This window comes from Chelonia mydas, chromosome 3, assembly GCF_015237465.2.
Source record: "Chelonia mydas isolate rCheMyd1 chromosome 3, rCheMyd1.pri.v2, whole genome shotgun sequence".
In the NCBI taxonomy this organism is placed as follows: Eukaryota; Metazoa; Chordata; order Testudines; family Cheloniidae; genus Chelonia; species Chelonia mydas.
In genome coordinates this window covers 158,666,235-158,687,315 of record NC_057851.1, presented here as the reverse complement: position 1 = coordinate 158,687,315, position 21,081 = coordinate 158,666,235, and the positions used below count along the sequence as shown (strand labels likewise).

General features: G+C 42.1%; 1 protein-coding gene across 5 annotated transcripts in view; it reads right to left on the bottom strand.

Moving 5' to 3' along the window:
• Nucleotides 1-21,081, bottom strand: part of ESRRG (estrogen related receptor gamma) — a 533,318-nt gene that overhangs the window by 430,671 nt on the left and 81,566 nt on the right. The window contains exon 1 of one of the 5 annotated variants that reach the window (XM_043543653.1): nucleotides 17,691-17,845. The exons of 3 other annotated variants lie outside the window; for them this stretch is intronic. The gene's annotated coding sequence lies outside the window, so the exon portion shown is untranslated. Of the gene's footprint in view, nucleotides 1-6,469; nucleotides 6,683-17,690; nucleotides 17,846-21,081 lie in introns of those variants that run through there. One more of the 5 variants, XM_043543652.1, reaches the window with a different exon arrangement.

Genomic DNA, 21,081 nt, shown 5'->3' with positions numbered 1-21,081 from the left:
ATGTAGAATTTTAACATCTTCAGGGAAAACTAGAAATAGACTTTCTGCAACAAAAGTCTAAACATATTTGGCTAATTGTAGCATGTATTTCACAAACAAAAGGGGTGATTTGGAAAATCCATTCTGAGAATGAGCATCACATACAACACACCACACTGATGGACTTTACAAGATAGTTTGTCCTTGAAATGCTGTAGTTAGTTCCATTAAAATAACCAAAACTGAAATATTTCTTTTGACTCGTGTATCAATTTTCATAGTCTTACGATACCAAAATTAACTCATTAGAGTTCATATATGCTATTTTGTAAAGAGGAGTTTATCGAATTGAAATCTACAGGCCAGTTTACAATACATACGCTACCACTTAAACTAACTGATTTACATATATAACAGTTGTTCTAGAAATACATGTGTAATATAACCAGAAGTCACCAGCTATTATAGACCATCTTACAGATTTTGTTTAACTAAATGTATAGGCAGTTAAATTTTGGTAGAAATGGCGTATTACTTGTGATGCAATTCTTTTTAGTAGCTGCTATTACAAGTAAAGTTTGTTCACTACCTGAGAATCTCTCTAGCAAGAATTTTGTAAAATTGCAAGCTCTTAGGTGCAAAGACTATCTGTTTGCAGTGGTGCTAGAACTAGGGATGCTAGGGCTCCTGCCACACCCCCTGACTTAAAGTAGTAATAACCAACACATTGTTTCCATCAGCAGCATCCCACTATACAAATTGTTCCAGCACCCCTGTCTGTTTGTATAACTTCTAGGCCAGCGGGCACTACCCTAGTACAAATAATAAATAATAATAGAATAATTTCTTAGGTTCAGAGTTGTTGCTCACAGGATTATACCCATGGAAGTAAACAATAACACTGTATGGCCATGTCTACACTACTGGTAGATCAGCACTGCTGCAATCAATGCAGCGGGGGTCAATTTAGTGGGTCTAATGAAGACCCACTAAATCAATGGCAGAGCACTCTCCAGAACAAGAAGAATAAGGTAAGTCGATGGGAGAGCATCTCCCATCGATGCAGCGCAGTGTAGACACCGCGGTAAGTCGACCTAAGCTACATCCACTCCAGATACGTTATTCACGTAACTGGAGTCGCATAACTTAGGTCAATTTACTGCACTAGTGTAGACAAGGCCACAGCTATAAGAAGTTCTAGAAGTGTACATGCAACCTAAGGAAAAAAAATATCTACCCAGTTCAGCTACTCAAGATGAACTAGAAAAGCAGGAGCCTTCATGAGGAGAGGGAAAAGTTCATTTCTCAGGGTCGCCTGTAATCCAGAGATGAGGAGGGAAAAGGCTGTTACCTGTTAATCTGGACTGGAGAGAAAAGTAAAGACATTTATAAAAATGTGGATAAAAAATGTCAGTTGAAAGAAAGAAAGAACTGAAAAGCCATATTACAATAGGTTTGATAAATGTGACCCCACAAAAGCTATAACATGTATAATAATATAGAAGGTCCAAATGAACTCATAGAGCAGTATGTGATAGAGGTAAAGCTATTAGCTAAAGACAGTTTAAGGAGATATCAGTTTGGGACAGGACAGTATCTGGGCCTATTTGAACAAAAATACATGAAAGTCTGATGATAACTCAAGACACTGAGCTGGATTTAAATAAAATAGTAGATATTGCTAGAACACATGAAATAGCACAAGTACAGCTAAAAATCAGTGCTGGCATAGGATCACCTTCTCAGCTACTTCTGAGCCATTGTTTCATTTTGCCTTCACAAAACACCACTCCAAGCCAAGTCATCATCCAGCTACAGCTCTGAAAAAGCTTAAGGCCAAGATCTTCAAAGGTGACTAGCGATTTGGGTCCCCAACTTGAGACCCCTTAAAGGGGACTGATTCTCAGAAAGTGCTAAGCACCACCCATCCTCAGAAAAATCAGGCCCCTTTAAAGGGGTCTCAAGTTCAGCCCCTGATAACAGAGGTGCCCAAAAATCACTAGTCACTTTTTAAATTCTTAGCATAAGACTAAACAGGTCCAACAGCCCAGTTTTAACTACAAAACACTAAAGCCTTATCAGGAAAGAGAAAGCGTGTGCATGCAGAATCCTGATGGCCAGTCTGGCACTGTTTGTCTATGCCAGTCTATCATCTGGTACAGACAAACAATGGAAGAATATTTCAGCATTATCAAACACGTGCTCAAGTCAGAAGAAGTTAATTTTAATCCAGCTGGTTCTGATTATTACTCTGTTTCTAGACCACAAGACAATTTTATTGTCCTGAAGAACATAACACCTTTGACGACCCCAGAAAAGAAGTAAATTTGAAAAGCAAAAAGAAATTAAAAAAAAAAAAAAAAAAAAAGACAACTGAAATCATTATGGGCCCAATTCATTGCCCACTGAAGTCAACAGGAGCCTTCCACTGACTTCAGTTGGGTAAGGCCTGTGTTATCCATACAAGTTGTGCTGTAAAACCACGTTAGAAATTGAATCTACAAATACTGTATTGTTATAAATACTGTTAATATTTGAAACATGTAGGAATTTAAATAGCAATGTTCTGAAATATTGATGACTAGATATTTGGTGATGGCTGCTTAGTGGTCCACATGAAATGAATTTGTGGCTTCAGTCCAGTCCCTGGTAGTCAGGCGCCCACTTAACAAAAGACACCAACACATTTTTTACCCTTTTTGGCGGCCTCCACAGAACAAGCCAAGTACTGAGTGAGCTTGGATATTGAATCACTCTCTCATCCCTTCAGGTGGTACTTCCAAACCTATTTTGACTCAGTTTGCGGAAGCTTACACTAACATGACCAGGAATGTATAGTTATCAGGACTGTCCATCTGGTATTTTCACAAACAAAAAAATCAAACAAACATTCCTCAAGTGCTAACATGTTGGTACCCTAGACACTGAAAAAGTAGCAAAAGTTCAGTTAAAATAAAAAACCAGCTGGACTACCCATCCCAACAGATTTGTTTCTTTTTTTTAATTGCAGATCAGCTGTAGGGATGTTTACAAGATGCAAGGCTGCCATCAACTATATTATTAATTATTAATACTTAATGGTAATCATTGATTACTTTCACTGTGTACTAAAATGTGCTCTATCTTGTGTTCTACGATTAAAAAAAAAAAAGAAGAAAAGAAAAAACTTGTGTGCCCTGAATCTTCACTAAGTGTTATGTGTCTGTGTCTCAGTTTCAAGTATGCAAAGAGGTTTTCTGGTAACTTCGGCTCAAAATAGACTTCTCTTTCTGTGTAAGTTCTTTTTGGTGCCCACCATTATAGTCTATGAATCCTGGACCAGTGACAGGAAAACTTTCCAATTCTGCCTGTTGGAAAAAGTGCTTTGTCATCCCATTCTCTAACTTCTCAAAGTTTTAGGTCATAAATCCAATATCTTCTTCAAAGTACATCAGATAGAGAAAAACTGATGTCACAGTCAGTAAAGATACCCACTTGAAACAAAGGAAGGCGGCCACTTGCCCCATGTTTACAGGGTCCCTGAAGCCATACTGCACATGTCTGATCCTGAATTCTTTGTTATCTTCTAGGCAGAGACCTCCTTGATACATTCAAAAGATCACTGCTTCTGCCAGGCCCAATAATATGAATGTATTTCCTGGTTTTTTGTTCAATAATTAACACACGTTAGGGGGGAGGCAGTACTGTTTTATAATTTATTTGGATAATAGTCTTGATTCTTCTCCGAACATTTTGATTTAATTCTAGATCTCTGTCAGTCTGTGTATGAAAAGTTGTATGGTATCTTCACTCTTAAATCACCCTTTTTTTTTTTTTTTTTTTTTGGGGGGGGGGGGTTATGTTAGGGCCTGATTTGCACATTTTTAAAATACTATTTTGTCTCAAAAATCATATTTTCCCCCCTCTTTTCTGTGCGCTACTGAAATCTTAACACTTACACAATTCAAACAATGACAAAGGTCTTTGTTGTATTTGACAGATTTTTCTGACATACCTATCTAATCAGAGAGCTCTCCTTTTACTTGCCTTTCAAATGCACTTCTTTTCAATAGAAGTCGGACTAACAGGGCCTATATGTAGTGAGTGGCCTGTTATTGTTACATGTGGGCTAAATCCTGCTCTCCTTACGCACACAAGGAGTCTCACTGATGTCAGTGGGACTACTCAAAAGAGTAAAGCAAACAGGATTTGTCCCTTTATCTAGCTATATACTTTTTAATTGTAACCCTGTACGCCTGACATATGCTGGTCAATTCTAACAGGGTGATGATAAATAATACAAAACACTTCCTGGCTGAAATCTTTATATATTGTCATTACTGATATGACATAGCTGTGTGTGACACTTTACAGTCATAGAAATAAGTCAAGTTCCCTGCTCAAGGAGCTTACAGTTGCATTCATCCAGATAACATTATGACATAAGTACAAGAAACCACAGAGAGTTGATAGAGGGGTGACAAAAACAATAGAAGAGGGTTAAAGTTCTTAGGGGAGGGTTTTTTGGGATGTGAGAGTTGTGGACTTAGATTTACAATCATTGGAGTTGTTATCTGACAAAGTTCTTGGGTATTTTTGTTTGGTTTTATTATCATGTTCTGTTTTACAAACTCTACATGGTTAGCACAGGCGTGGCAAAGGGAAGCACCCTAGATTAATGGAGGATAATAGTTGAATGTTGTAGGCTTTGAGGAAGGGGGAAATGATCATACAGACACACATATGTCTACATATACACACATGGAAAGGGATTTGGTTAAGGTTAGAATTTGTAAGTGATGAGGCACATGACAGTCAGGAGTCAGCAAAGGTTTGGTGGGATGGAAAATCTTGAGATAAGACACACACTGCTCACACGATCTGCATGTGCCTATCATCATGCAGTATTATACTAGCTGACACCATTGCTTTATCAATTCTCCAAAAGACAGAGGCTATAAATTAAGACCAGGGATTGGGAAATGGTGAATGAGAAATGAAAGTCATAACACTTAAAACCTCCACGACAGATATAACCTATTATCCTTCTTGTCAAAATACTAAAACTTCTATTTTGCAATTTAATTTAAGCATTAATTGACTGTTTCTTTAAATTACAAAGATCTTTTGTATAGTAACTTACCCACTAAGGGCCTGATCCTACAAATACTTATGCATACCCTTAATTGTAAGCATGAGTAGTCACACTGATTTTTAGTTTAATGGGACTACTCACAGGAGTTAACCATGTGCATAGGTGTTTTCAGGATCATGGCCTAAGTCATAATATGTAATTAAACAGAAACATTTCCTGAGAGTGTTTTTTCCCCTTCAGTGGATCTACTGCAACAGTGGGGCTGGTGGAGATACACAGTTTAAATTGAACCTGAAAAATTGAAATACTTTCCCTTTAATACTGAATACAAGCTGATACGGTGTCACATGACCTTTACCGTAATTTCTATTAAAATCATTTCATGTCTGGTTGATTCTGCTATCCTGGCTCATTTGTATTGTTTACAACAAGTCATTGCACCCGGCAGTTAGTGGTGGCTGAATCCATGGTTACCAGTTTTTACATTCACTAGTTAAATGGAATGCAGCTCTTCTGTGAGTTTCATGGAGAAAGCTCTTAAGAAACCACAATCCAGCTATCAATCAGGCTAACCTGGGAGAAATTAATCTTATAAACATAAGTATTGTTGCATATTAAAAATTTATAGAAAGGGAGCTCAAGGCTTTTATTAGTTGTAGTTGCAAGAGTGAAGGTGTTGAGATCTGACTTAGTGCATGGGAGACTTAGGTTCTATGGTCTACATCTGACATTCATCCATGTTGTGCCTTCTGTAGCTTTCAAGGCTAATAAAACTATCCTTTTTTAAGCTTTTAAATCTTGAGCACTTATTTTACCAGGCATGTGCCTGGAATATAAATAGTGCTTAAACACAGGTCTAACCACACTGCAGTCCCAGCAAAGTAACTTAAACAGACACAGACAAGATAGTAAAACACAGAATAGACAGCACTGAGTAGAATTCAATTAAGACAAAACAACAGTGGAATGTTCTTTACTAGTAAATTAAGCCAGCAAACTAATATGTTTTATTGCTCTTAAGGACTACGTGAACTAATTCTACGTGCCCTGTTATTTACTGTTCGTTGTGGGGTGCGGTTGAAAAAACAAACAAAAACTTATTTACAAGATGGAGACGACACACATTTATAATGCCTAATACTATAAGAAAAGTTCTCTCCTGTTTGCTGGCTACAATAATTGTCCCACAAGATACAGGAGAGCAACAAACAGTTAAATCAAACATATTACTAGCTCATCTACTGCAAAGTCACTGTATCAGAAGCCCGAATTGATTTGTTTCCTCAGAACGAATTGAAAAAGAATGTAACATAACGTCTGGAAAAAAAATCCCTACTGCACTGCTAATCGGATATTGTATAATGGTTGATTGCAGCTTTGCACGGTGCTATTGTTGCCTAAATCATACATACTTACAGGTTCTGGGTTCTTCCAAGAGTTTGGTGCAGTTTCAAGGACAAATGTCTTAAGGAAGCCTTTCTACTGTGCAGCAATGATCCTAGCTCTGATCTGATTACATGAGCAAAATGCTAAATCGGACAATAGAAAGGAAACTTCCTGTGTAAAGAAGAAATCTTGGAAAGTCTCAGGGTTAAAAAGGCTGCTTAAATGTGCTGGTTGATTTGCTCCCTAGTTGTGTATACACAGTAGCAGCTGATCTCTGTTTGCAGCCCTGCAGAAAGAACCCTTTACTGAAAACCAATGGCATCACATTTCACTGGAGCTAGTGCCAAGCTCTGGGGAGCAGAGCAACCCTGGACAACTTCACACAATTAAAATAAGTGGGTTTGCTGCATGTCCAGGAGGACTTTTAAAATTGTGTATTTACTGTGTCACTTTTGCTAACAATGAGCTGAAATCCTGCAGTCCTTAATCATTCCTGATACAAGCAAAACTCCCATTCATTTCAATGGGGTTTTGTCAAGACTGAGTAAGGAGTGTAGTATTTGTCCAAGTATGTTTTGCTTTGTCTTGATTGTGGGCTTTGCAGGTGATAAGGTGTTAGCTGTGCCCTAAGGCACTTTATGTGTTGGAACTGTTATAGCAGGTGCTGTACACAACCTGTGTTTGTCCTAAATTCATTCTGACCCTGTCTTACATCAGTCACACTCTTTTCTTAGCTTTCTTTCAGATATAGAGCAAATGATTTGTTTTTGATTCTTTCCCCACCAGTGTCCGATGTCAAACTTTCTGGGACAGTCCTACTAGAATAAAATCCTCCGATTCCAAAAACCGAAAACTTTGCAAGGATTCAGGAGCCTGTTTCAGAGCCAAACTGCAGAGCTGGCTACTATTTTTATAGCAGTCTTAACCAAAACTTCAGATCCAAACGCTCCATAACCTGGGGAAGGAGAAAGTTCCGAATCTTGATGTGGTGGGTCTCAGTTTCTTAGTGATGTCCAAGTAAGCAAACAAACCCAGAAAAACAACATTTTGAAACAGTCCGCGGGAGCTATATGGACTTCTGTGGTAAGGAGCTGCAACTCAAACTGAGCAACACACTTTCTGGGTAATTATTTTTGGTATTATTAATCATGATTTTTTTTACTGTAACATTTAGCCCTGGATAATGTTCCAAATAGTAACTGGAACATGCATACATTGCAGTTAGAACATGACCGAACAGCATGTCAGGTGCTTTTATTAAAAGGGGGTCAGTTTTCTCTTTTCTGGGCCACAAACATGAAAATCAAAGGGAAATGTAATACGGTTCAATTTTTAAACACAATCATAGAGTCCAGTTAAGAAGAGTTATTGTGTATTTTGTTCTGGACATTTGCAGGATAGTTTACGATCACTTAGATCAGCGGTTCTCAAACTGTGGGTCAGGACCCAGGGTGGGTCGCGACCCCATTTTAATGGGGTCGCCAGAGCTAGCATTAGACTTGCTGGGACTCAGCGCTAAAGCCTGAGCTGCACCCCCACCTGGGGCAATGGGGCTCAGGCTGCAGCCCATTCTCCCCTCACCTGGGCGGCAGGGCTTGGCCTGCAGCTCCCTTCCCCCCACCCAAGGCGGCAGGGCTCCGACCCTCCCCCTCACCCGGGGTCATATAGTAACTTTATTGTCAGAAGGGGGATCACGGTGCAATGAAGTTTGAGAACCCCTGACTCAGATTATTCAACACCCTTTCTCCTGTTAAGCACTATGACTGTAGTAGTTAGTAGTATATTGTGTTATTTCTCTAATATTCTGAACTTTGTTCCAAAGGGCAGAAACCAAGCCATGTTCAAGAACTCAAACAGCACAATAATTGAGATTCTATGTATATCTGATATACATACATGAGTGTGCACATTGTACATACCTGCATGTAAAATTGGGGTTCACGGTTATGTCGGTGTTAGGGTGACCAGGTGTCTAGTTTTTGACCGGTCAAAAAGGGACCCTGGCGGTTCCGGTCAGCACTGCCAACTGGGCCATTAACAGTCCTGTCGGTGGTGCTGCCCAGCTAAGGCAGGCTAGTCCCTACCTGTTCTGACACCGCGCTGCGCCCCGGAAGCAGCCAGCAGGTCTGGCGCCGAGGCCGGGGGGAGAATGGGGCTCCATGCGCTGCCCCCACCCCAAGTGCCAGCTCCGCACTCCCATTGGCTGGGAACTGGCCAATGGGAGCTGGAGAGGTGGTGCCTGCGGGCGAGAGCAGCATGCAGAGCCCCTTGTATACCTCCACCTAGAAGCCCGGCCTGCTGCTGGCTGCTTCTGGGGTGCAGCACGGTCCGCAGTGCCAGGACAGGCAGGAAGCCTGCCTTAGCCTCCCCCCCGCTGCTGCGCCACTGACTGGGAGCCGCCAGAGGTAAGCCCACGCCCCAACCCCACGTTCCAATCCCCTGCCCCCCCAACACAGAGCCCTCTCCTGCACTCCAAACCCCTCATCCTTGGCCCCATCTGAGACCCGGCAACCCCACCCCAGAGCCCTCACCCCCCCACACCTCAACCCCCTGTCCCAGCCCAGAACCCCCTCCCACACCCTCAACCCCTCAACCCTGGCCCCACCCCAGAACCAGAACACCCAGCCAAGAGCCCTCACCCCCCGACACACCCCCTGCCTCAGCCCGCAGCACTCTCCTGCACTCCGAATCCCTCGGCCCCACCCCCCAGCCTGGAGCCCCCTTGTGCACCCCAAACCCATCAACCCTGGCCCCAGGACAGAGCTCACACCCCCAGCTGGAGCCCTCACCCTCTCCCCCACACCAACTCCCTGCCCCAGCCCCCTCCTGCACCCTGAACCCCTCATTTCTGGCCCTACCCCGAAGCCCGCCCCCCAGTTAGAGCCCTCACCCCCTCCCGCACTCCAACTCCCTGCCCCGGCCCAGTGAAAGTGACTGAGGGTGTGGGAGAGCAAGCCACCAAGGGAGAGGGAATGTAGTGAGTATGGGATGGGGCCTTGGGGAACGGATGAGAAAGGGGGCGGGGCCTTGGGGAAGGGGTGGGGATAGGATGTTCGGTTTTGTGAGATTAGAAAGTTGGCAGCCCTAGTGGGTATGTTACTGGCCTGATTTTCAAAGGTTCTCAGCGCCTTTGAAAAATCAGACTGCTTGTTCCTTGAATTTTTTTAATCAATCTGATTGGTTAAGAAAGTGGTCACCTGTCCCAAATTACAATGGTAACAGACAGTCTGTATCAAGACCATCATTAACATTGAACATATATATCCTCCTCCACAACAACAAACGTTCAAATAATTGCTGCGTTCCCAGGATTTCCTGCAGGAGGAGAGGAGCTTGTCAGCTCCTGGAGTGTCTCCACTGGGAAAATGAGTTAACATCTCCTGTTGGGTGGAGAAATCTCTTTGGCACTGAAGTAAAAGAGTCAGTGTGGTGCTACTAAGTGAGAACTCAGGAGACCTGGTTCTGCTGTGTGACCTTGAACAAAGCACTTTACCTCTCTGATCCTGCATCATTAAAGTCAAAAGGAGTTTTGCCATTGACTTCAGTGGGAGCAGAGTCTCTGTGCCTCAGTTTCTCCATCTGTGAAATGGAGATGCTTGGGAGGAAGACAATGGACTGAAACTCAGAGTTCAACTCCTGGTTCTGCCACAGTCTTCCCCTGTGACTTGGGCAAATCACTATTGCTTCAGTACCCAATATTCTTCTTATGTTATATCCTCTTCTCCCCCCTTTCTCTATCCTATCTATTTTGATTGATCTCTTCAGGGCAGGATTTGTCTCTAATTTATGCATATGTACAGTGCCCCGTGCAATGGGACCCTCTTGTCAGTTGGGATCCACAGGCACTAATTCATTCAATCAATGAATCAATAATAAAGTCTTTATGACGATAAGGATTTCAGTGAGTCAAGATTACTGCCCAAAAGCCTTTATGTGCAGAAGTCCTTATCCACAAAGACTGACCTTCCTGAGTCCTGCATAAAGCCCAGTACTCTGGATTTATGCAGTTGTCCTTTTCTAAAATTAGTGGGCATGACAAAATCCACCCCTCAAACCTGGGGAATGTCACAGAGTTGCAGGACATCCAGCCAGGATTAGCAGCCACTCTTTATGTCTCCCATATGGGGTTTCCCAGCCACTGCATCTGTGTAAATGCAGATCCAGAGACTCCCCTTCCCTCAACTTTCCCCCCTCTGACAGCACATACTGAGCCCACATGGAACCCAACAACCCAGCACACAGGAATTTCAAAAGCCCGTCTTCCCCCCGACCTCTCAAATGTATCCCATTGGTAGTACAGTCTGCATCACAGCTGTGTCTCCCTCCCTGTTCCTGCACTTCATTCTCAAGAAGTGCCCCCTGTGAGGCAGGCTGGTGGGGTGGGATAGAGGAAAGAGGAGACCCTTTCTCCAGCAGCTCTGGGATCTCCTGCACTCTCATCCCTCCTCCCCTCCTGCAAGGAGCAGAGAGAGATGAGAAGCTTTCAGGGAAGGACAGTAAGAGCCAACATATATGTGGAGGGTAAGACCTGGGTAAGGAGCAAACAGACTGGCTCCCTACATTATTAATAGAAATGGAGGGGGAGCTGGGAGTGGAGCAGGCCCTGAGCAGCTGAATTCTTCACAGGCTGGGAGGTTCAGCTCCCTCCAGTGAAGAGCGTACAGGCCTAGCTGCTCCTTGCAACTTCTCCTCTCCCCACATGGAAACCAATGCCTGCTCCTGGGCCGCAGGGTCCCTCTGTCTACTCTTTAGTGGGAAGGGGGAGAGAGTGGCACATGGCAGGGGCCTTCTTGGGGGAAGCAGTAACGGAGTACTGCAGTGAAGGAGGGCTATACACCTTAATAGTATATAGAAGTGGAGTATGAGGAGAAGGGGATGGGGATGGGGACAAGTTAATTAGATTAGTACAGGATGGGACTGGTCTGACTTAACTGCACAGAACTCGGGGTTCATGCACGGGGACACCAGTCTATATTGAGGCCAACACAGGGACCAGCCCCCCAAATCCCTGATCTGTAACAGCTTAAAAAATGTATTAATTTCATTCACACGGTGTGAAGGCATCCTTAAAAACAGGTCCTTATAATAAAAAAAATCACACAGGGCCCCAGTGCTGCCAACACTTAAGCAGTGGTACTGATTCTCACGATTCCATGATTGGTCTTGCGATATCTGTTGATTTTCTTAAAGCCCCAGCGCCTGGAGTGAAGTGATAATGTGAGAGTCTCACTTTCGTTTAAAAAAAAGAAGTTTCTAGCCCTTGCAGTTACAGGAAAAAGGTTGAAAATGGAATTCAGGTGCACCGTGAAGGCTCAGAAATGAGAAAGCCAATAAACCACCCCACCAAGATTTATGATTTTTTTCAAAAAAAAATCACGTGATTTTTTAAGCTAATCTCATGATTTCAGGAGCCATACTTGTGATTTTTGAATTGCTGGGGTGCGTAATAGTGCTTAACCACACAACTTTATCCACAAGAGCCATAATCCCTTTGAATTCAATGGGAGTACTCAAAGTAGTAAGAACTACACTCAATAGTAAGTGTTTGCATGACCAGGCCCCAAGAAATCAATCATACAGTTTTCACTCAGGCAATATGTGTTTTGCCCAAATAAGAACTGCAGAATCAGATTCATATAGGTCTTTCTGTCTCCAGTCTAGGTATTTATTTTGTCCCATCACCATGCAATCAGAGCAACATGCAATCTTTGCCTTCCTCTTCTTCCTTCTGCTCCATCTTCTCTATATTCTTCCATGCATGAAATACCTTCGTAATTCCTGTTCAAACAAGTCACCACGTTCTCCTCATTCAAATTCCTCCTAAAAACTCACTTCTGCTTTTGTCAGCTACAAACATTTAATCAAAATTAACAGAGCCATCAAGATATGCACATGCCTAAACTGAGTAAACATGTCAGCTATAACGTTGTTATAATCCTTGCCCACATCACCTTCCGTTGCCCCATCATCCCCATTTTGTTTATTACCGTCACTTTTTGTGTCTTGCATAAAATTTAGATTGTACGATTTTTCATTCAGGGCCTTTTTTTTGTTCTGTAACATGCCCAGCACACTTCTGAGCCATGTATAAATAATAAAATAATAGCACTAATAACAATATAGATATAAATACTACTTATAACATAGCTATAACTACCACCACAGAGGCATTACTGTAACTGTGACATTTGGGATAAATAATTCTAGGCATCTAAATCTAATTTAAATTCTTTCCCGGCTTTAACCACGGCTTCAAAACCAGATGAACTCAAGCCAAGGTGTATGACCTTATGCTACACTGGTAATCCACACTAACTAGGAAATAAATTTTCAGCGATTAAGTTGAATTGTTCATACAAAATGTCAGCTTCAGCTTTTCACCCATACAAAACAGCTTGGAAAATATATACTGCATGTGTTTATTATAGCTACAGTCACTATGAACATCTATAATTCTCCAACAATTTCTTTGATTTATGTTCAAAAACATACAGGGCATGAAATGATGCCTGCAACCTTACATTTTTCTCAAGAACATTGTGGGGAGCAGATATATTCCAAAACATCACGTTAGATTCCCTGTTATGTCTGCTTTTTAAAATAAATGTATGATAATCAATTACTCATGCTTCAAAGCAACTGCCACTAGATTCCCCATCAGAAAAGCTGTTTGGAAAAAGTTCCATTTTCTTTTCCCTTACTATCTGGGTTTTAATAAGGGACTGTGCCCACATATTAAAAAAGGAAAAATGCTTTTGTAAAATAAGTGCCAATCTTAACTCACATCAACAAGCTAGTCTTACCACAAGTTTACAGAAAAGGGCCATCTTCGGTGATTGACACACTAATAAAAGTGTACATGCTATGAAACTGTTGGGCCTGATTCTCCTCTCACTCATACCTTTGCCAACCAGAAGTAACTCTCCACTGATGTCCAAGGAGTGACACTGGCGTTAAGTGAGAGGAGAGTTAGGCCTCACACATTTAACTAAGACATGTAAAATGTTTGCGTACGAAACCTGCCTAGTTTTGGTTTCCATTAGAAACTCTAAACTCTGAGCATTTTTGTGGAAACATTTGTTAAGGGGCTGATCTTTTTTCCCGTTGAAATCAAGGAGAGTAGTCACCATTAACTTCAGTGGGAGTAAGACTAATTCCTAATGACCATGAACGACCATTGAGTTTTAGGTGAATATGGGCGTAGATGCCAGTGAATCTGGACCTGGGTTCCAGTAATACTGGTTTCTGCTTCAAGCAAACATGGCCCAATTTATCATAGCAACCAGCCAACTTTCCTGTTTTCAGCATGCCAGCTGGAATAAACTCAGCAGCTGTAATACGGTTTGGCTGTGAGATGTTGGATTTGTTTGAACCCCACACCCAAAGGATGCAAACCCACATGGATCGCAACCAAGGAAAATATTTGCATGATCTGCTGGTTGGTGGAGCACCATTTTTCACACAGTTCTAGTAAGAAAGTCTTTGAGGAGGGACGGAGTTAACTGCATATGAGTGCCCATCACCCATGCAGCCGCATCTAGAGAGCATCAACAGTTGCTCACCTATTTTCACAGTGGGAAATAATCAGGTATTAGTTGTCAAGGAATAATCAAGAGGAATCTAGGTCAAAATCAGAGGAAGACTGCCCTGTCCATTTGATGAAATTTGCAAACACAATGCCAGTGTAAAAACAAAGAACTTATTTTAATGGTTATAATATCTCCTCAGACTCCCACATAAGAGTGGAAACATGAAACTGCTTTGTTAGAGTAAAATGCACTATTCCCTTAGTTTGATTTTGAAAGGTATTTAAAATCAATATAAAACTGCAATATCCGAAAAATTTATAATCATTATTTCAAACAGGCAGACTTGAAAGAGTCTCTTGTTCGTGGGGAAATCTTCAGTTAGTTTTTCTAGTACCAGTGGTTCAATCGAAAGATTCACCAACTGCCCCCTGGAGAAAACTGAAGATCTGCATTTAAATGGAGATATAGTATTTCCAAATGCGCAGTACCTGGAAGGCAGATACTGTCAAGGTTTCTTAGTGAGTGGATCTCAAATTGTATTAGGTACATTTCAGCACAGTAACTATCCCCATTTCATAGGAGTAGGACTATTTCCATATCATTTTTTCTATGTGCATACTTTGTAATATTTGTCCTAAGTTAAAATTCAATCCTGATCCAAAACGAAGCCCTCACTTACTAACAACAAGCAATTACTACCTTATATATAATTTTCTGATATGCACAATGAAGACCATACTAGATTGCCTGTCTAGAAATGTTAAATAATTGAAAAGTATGATGACTTAATAGAATAGTAAGCTTGGTTTACAATGCAGTCAATTTAGAGCCATAAAAACACTGTAAAAATTTTATCTTGCGGTTGACCATTACATATCCTATTTATTATTCAAAAGTATTTCAACAGCATTTTTCTTCATTAATGTGGCTGCTGGCATTTAACACCAAGTCTCTACATTTGGATAATTTTCCAAATATAATTTTAAAACAAACTATCTAAAATTCAGTAAATCACAGCATAAATTCTGTATTTTCATATTTTACCTTAAACTTACTTGGTGGGCTGTAAAATACATTCAAAACCCACAAGACTTTGTAATTTAATAAATCAAAGTGTGTGTGTGTGTGTGTGTGTGTGTGTGTGTGTCCGTCCGTCCGTCCGTCCTATATATAACATTTAAAAAGCCAGTATATCTACCTCTGGATGACACATCAGAAAACCAAAATCAAATTTTATAAATACTTTTTTTTCCCTATCCTATACAATTGCAAAGTTTTGCATGAGTATGCTATTAAGGCATATATAATGTTTATACTGAAAAAGCACTCACAATCAATTTCAAACACACAGACATTAGTCTAGGCAGCCTCTTGCTGAAATTCTGGTTGCAACTGAAATGTCCCTGTAAACAAGGTTACTGAGAACAGACCAAGATATCCTTCTCAGCAACACCTTCACCAGGAGCCCTTCAGCTGTCTGCTTAGTTTGTTATACCTTATCTTGCAGCACTGACATTCTAATGCTGATTCAAATTCAGGATTCAAAATGAAAGATGAACTATCTTTAAGATCACTTAATATTGAAATACTGTTGCAGTAATAAGTGGTGCTAGGTTTGAGATATGGGTATAGTACTCTAATAGTCACCATTTAATTTCTGAAAAATAGTGTAGAATAAATGAGGTATTGCACACAGTTACTGTCATTGATTTAGTTGTATTTTGATACTGAACACATCAAATGCCATGTTTACCTCCTGCTGCATCTTGAACATTTTAAACTGTAAAGTCCCCCTAGGGGAGACCTGTCAGATTCCAGTTTATGCATTTAAAAATTCACTTGTTACACTGGTACTTTAAAATACAGGGAACAAGAATGTAACCATACAAATCATTTCTTGGTCCCAAGCCCTTGGATGTTTTCAGTGGAAGTGCAATAAGGGGTTGACTGTCCATGCGTACAATTTAACTTGGGTTATCTTGCAAGTACTCACATTTTAGCTTGACATTTGAGATGCAGTGTATCAAAGCTTTACACTTCTTCACGTTTAAAATGGGATGGGGGTGGCAAGGAAAACAGAAGATTCCAAAATCTTGTTTTCCCCACTAACTGCCTTCTACAGCTCACGTACTTCCCTTATACAACCAAGGAGCTATGTTCATAATTCTTCACTGTCTTTTATTTGAAGGGCATTCAAATTTCCCTCCCTCGTACAGACTGTGGTACTGTCTCAATTTGTATGTTTTGTTAAAGTCCTCTTAACTACATCAAAATGACACAGTTGGGGTTAAAAACAACAATAAAAGGGATCAAGGCCCCTGATTCCATCCTCTCTACCCCCACCCTCCTCCTTTACTTTACTTTCTTTTTAAATTCTACTCATTTTTATTTGCCGCTTTCATTATTCTGCTCATTTCTGAAATGCATTCCTCCTATGTGATGTTTGGTACCCTGCAAAATCTTTTAACAACAGTACACCAAGCAGTCAGAGTACTGCCCCTGCAGCACTTCACAACATATCCTCAGACCACTTTATCTTTTATAGCATTACTGTTAAGTTTAAAAAAAAAAACCTGTCAGGCAGATCACATTTAGACAGCAACATGAGATCACTTCTCTAAAACCCCTCCAGATTGGAGCTGGGGTACCGCCAAGATGAAGACTACATCCTACGTTCCACACTTTCCTTTTGTCCGCCCGGATTCTGTTTGCAAATGACTTGCTTTCTTTGTGTGTATAGACGTGTCAGGTTGTATGTCCACTGATTCTGGTACATACTACAACACAAACAGAGCAAACGTGCTTTCCTAGCCAAGCAGCCCCATGGGGCAAATTCACAACATCACTGAAGCAACCAGGCTACAGACAGAAATAAATGAATACATAATAAATAATAAACAACAATAATCCCCTCCACCACAGTGACAAACAGAGTTTCCACCAGGCCTGTTTGGCTCTTGTGAATCACTCATGGAAATGTTTAAGGAAGAAGAAGGGGAGGGGGGAGGAAAGGGAAGCGTCTCTCTGTCTCTGGGTCCGTCGCTTTCTCCTTAGAGCCTAACGGAGCTTAATCTAGGGGGAACCACTGCATCGTGTTGGCCGATGGGGGCTGCTCTCGGCAACCCGGGGGCCGAGATAGCAAAGCAGTAGCAGCAGCGAGCTGGGGATCGCGGAACTTCTGAGCTCCCTGCGAGGGGAGCTAAGGGAGGCTGCGAGACACACTCGGAGCAGGAGCAGCAGCGGCCACCACGCACAGTGACAACCGCTGTAAAGTCAAGTCCCCCTACCCCTTTTGCAAAAGCAAAAGCCACCCCAAGGACCCTGTCCCCTAACTCCGGCTCGGTAAAACCTTGTCACTTTCACAGCACTCTTGATCCTTTGGAAAGAAGGGGGAAAAGGGGGTGGGGGTGGGGGGGAAGCAGGACAAAACCTGCTGCGTTTGGATCTGTCAGCAGAAAAAATGCCAATCTCTCTATATAATATATTCTTTAAAAAACGCCAAAGAGCTGAAAATCGATCATCCCTGGGGCCTGGGCTTTGTTGTGTGGTTTTTATTTATTTATTTTTTTTAAGGGACTGACTCTAAGCAAGTGAAATTGACAAGGTCTGAAGGGGGGGGGGGATAGAGCTTCTATCAGCTGCTAGTCTCAAATCAAAAACATGCCCCAGATGCAGTGTCAGTCTGCAGATGTGCATGATGGTAAGGTTGGGACTCGGTTTACCTGGTCAGGTCAGAACCGCAGGCAGGTTAATCAGGTGAGTCGTCGGGAATTTTAAAGAAGCCGAAGCCGGTTTCTTTGCTAGGAAAGTCTACAACACCATGCAGGGACATTGCAAAATCTTTACACACGCCTCCTTTAACTGGGCTCCCGCGACCTCAGCCGGCGAAGGGGGGAGGCTTAGCCGAGGCAGGCCCAGGCCACCTCCCCATGCCTTGGCCAGGGGATCAGCGGGCTGCCCCGCGGCACCGGGGCCCCCTAAGCGGCTGCTCTGCGCCGGGCGAGGCCGGTTCCAAGGGGATCAAGGGACGGGCGGGTGCTCGGAGGATGCGGAGGCCTCCCTGTTTCCTTGGTAGAGTCGATCCGCACTCAGTCTGACCCAGGACGTCACTCTGCCTGTCTGTTTTCTCAATGATAACTTGGCAGGAGAAGGGGGAAGCTGCCAGGTTTTCCCTGGGCTCATAACCTGGTATGTGCACGTTTCTTTGCATGCATTTGGGGGCGGGGGGGGGGACTTGACACTTTCTAAATAAATACATAATCTGGTGGTGTCGTTAGCGGACGGCTCTGCTGTATTTGCATTGATGGAGTCGCTGTGTGTGTTTTTCGCTGCTGCTGAAGGAATCAAGCATGCGTTCGTCTTTTTGTCTTTCATTTTACCTTCAGGGTGACATTCAGTGCCAGGTGCTCTTTTCTGGTCATCGCCAAGTCCCACCTGGAAAAAAAAAAGGGTGGTGGGGAAGGGGGTGCCAACCCTCAGCCAGCCCGGATGCTGGGTAGTAAATCCCTCCTGCAACAAACGGGACACTTCTCCCACTCACACATAGGAAAACAAGCCATTTTCTAAGCCATCGGGGGCCAAAGAGAAAGAGCACCAGAAATGCTAGATGGATCTAGAGAGTCCAATAATGTTCTTGCTTTGCACTGGCAGAATTGCGTTTACCAGGCACACGTGTATAGGCCTTGCACAAGGGTTATTTCTGTATCTCAGAAATTTGCTTTAGAGCTCCTTGGGAGGAAGGGGAGGGGAGAAGCCCCCAGCTGAGTGTATCCATATGGTACAGTATTAAATGTAGGGATTGCCTAGTGTTAGTGAACACAGCAGGGCAGACAGAAAGACATTTTAAAATTCACCAGCATAATGGTGTCTCTTTTTTAAAAAAAAGCCTTGAACACCATTTTCCTCAAATATTATTATTTAAGATTATCTTTCACTACATCAGCTACAAAGCTTAAAAATATTTATTTCTGAAAATGTAATAAAATGTTTTATGTAGAGAGAGAGGCTTAATCCTGCAACTACCATTAAAGTCAATTTGCTCGCACTGCACATATGTACTTTTTAAAAAAAATCTACTTAGTCAGTTTAGTGTTTGCCTTAATGCACATAATATGTGCAGTCTGACTGGATTAAAGTTTCAGCAAGAAGCTTAGCTTTTCATTCTCTGACTTTTGTAAGTCTTAGGGCTTGTCTACATTACCCGCTGGATTGACGGGCAGCGAGCGATCCAACAGGGGTCAATTTATCGCCTCGACCGCCCAGCGCTCTCCTGTCGACTCCGGTACTTCACCAGGATGAGAGGCACAGGCGGAGTCGATGGGAGAGTGTCAGCCGTTGACTTACTGCAGTGGAGACACCACGGTAAGGAGATCTAAGTACGTTGACTTCAGCTACGTTATTCACGTAGCTGAAGTTGCGTAACTTAGACTGATCCGCCCCCAGTGTAGACCAGGCCTTAGGCCGCATCCGGCTGTGTCTACACTACAGTGATTATATCAGCATAGCTATGTCAGCGTAGCTATGCCGGCATGACCCTGTAATGTAGATGCAGCCGAAGGGGGTTTTCCATCGGTGTAGGAACACCACCCCTCAAATGAAGTTAGCTACGTCAACAGAAGCATTCTTCTGTTGAGATAACTGTGTCTACACTGGGGCTAGGTGGGCATAGTTATGTCAGGGTTTTTGACACCCTTGACCAATGAAGGCCAAAATTGTGTGAACCTAACTTATGTCAGCATATAGCCACTGCAGTTATTAAATCAGTCATGTGTGTGCACACTTGGCTTCTTGTGTCAGCACTGTGCATCCTCACCTGGAGTGCTTGTATCGATTGTATTGTTAGTGTTGGACATTGTGGGACGGCTTCTGGTGGCCAGTAACAGTTGACATAAGCAACGCAGTATCTACATTGACACTGAGTCGACCTAATTACCTCAACCATGACTCTGTGCTGATCAGGGAGATTACGTTACTAAATTGACGTAAAGAGGCACTTATGTCAGCTGGAGCCAAATTTTAGTGATGACACTTCTGCAGCTAGGTTGATGCAAGGCAGTTTACATTGACCTAACTCTGTAGTGCAGACCAGGCCCTAGTTATGTCAACCTAACTTTTAAGGGTAGACCAACTTGACACATGAGTAGTTACACTGAACTCAAGCAACTTCTCACATCTGTGAAGTTACTCACATGCTTAAGTGTTTGCAGAAGTGGCACTAACTTTGCAACCTCAGCAGTAACTTAGGTTTTTGCACTATAGAACTAAAGACTAATTATTTTACACTCACATACACCTTAAGTACCCCAAACTGTTAATGCATATTAAATCTGCACACTTAAATCGCAGAATTCAGGGAATGCAAAAATTAAGGATCCTACGGCAGAGCTAACTCTGCTCATTTGCACCTTCTTGTGTGCTTTATTACCTATTTTTAATAACAAATTATAATATGCTACGCTACACATTTAACCAGAAAAACAGGAATCGCAAATACTGCATGTGTGCAATGTGGATGATGTAAAGTTATTGCTGGAACTTTACATTTTGCATTCCTGTGATTTCAACTATGCAACCTTAATATTAGATTAACAAACTTTTTTTTCCATTTAATTTCCCAGGTTTTTTACATGTAAAGAAAAAAGGAAAAATTGTCTGTGCTTAATGTTATTAGCACGTAAATGGTCCTAATTAGGTGTTGGCATTCACACTTTATTGAGAAGATGGGGTCAAACAGAGGTAAATTCCCACTTTTCCTACTGCTGTTGTTTGACTGGACAATTTTCTGCAAGGCTGGGTTAATAGGGCAACACCACATTGATTTACATTGTGATGTCTGTATCTTTCAATTTGAAGGAAAGAGAGCTGGTTTTTTTAAATGAAAACCTAGAACTTTCAGAATATGGTAGGATACAGCCAGACTCTAAAATTGCAGGATCTGTTGTTGTTTTTTGTTTGGTGGTTTGTTATTTTTTAAAAACGTTTTGTTGCTGTATTGAAATAAGACTTCTACACTCTCCTACATGTAATATTTCTTGGAGCAACAGAATGCATAGCTTAAAGGATTTGAATATATTGTTTTCTCGGCTATAGTGTGCCATCAGTTTTTAAGCAGGA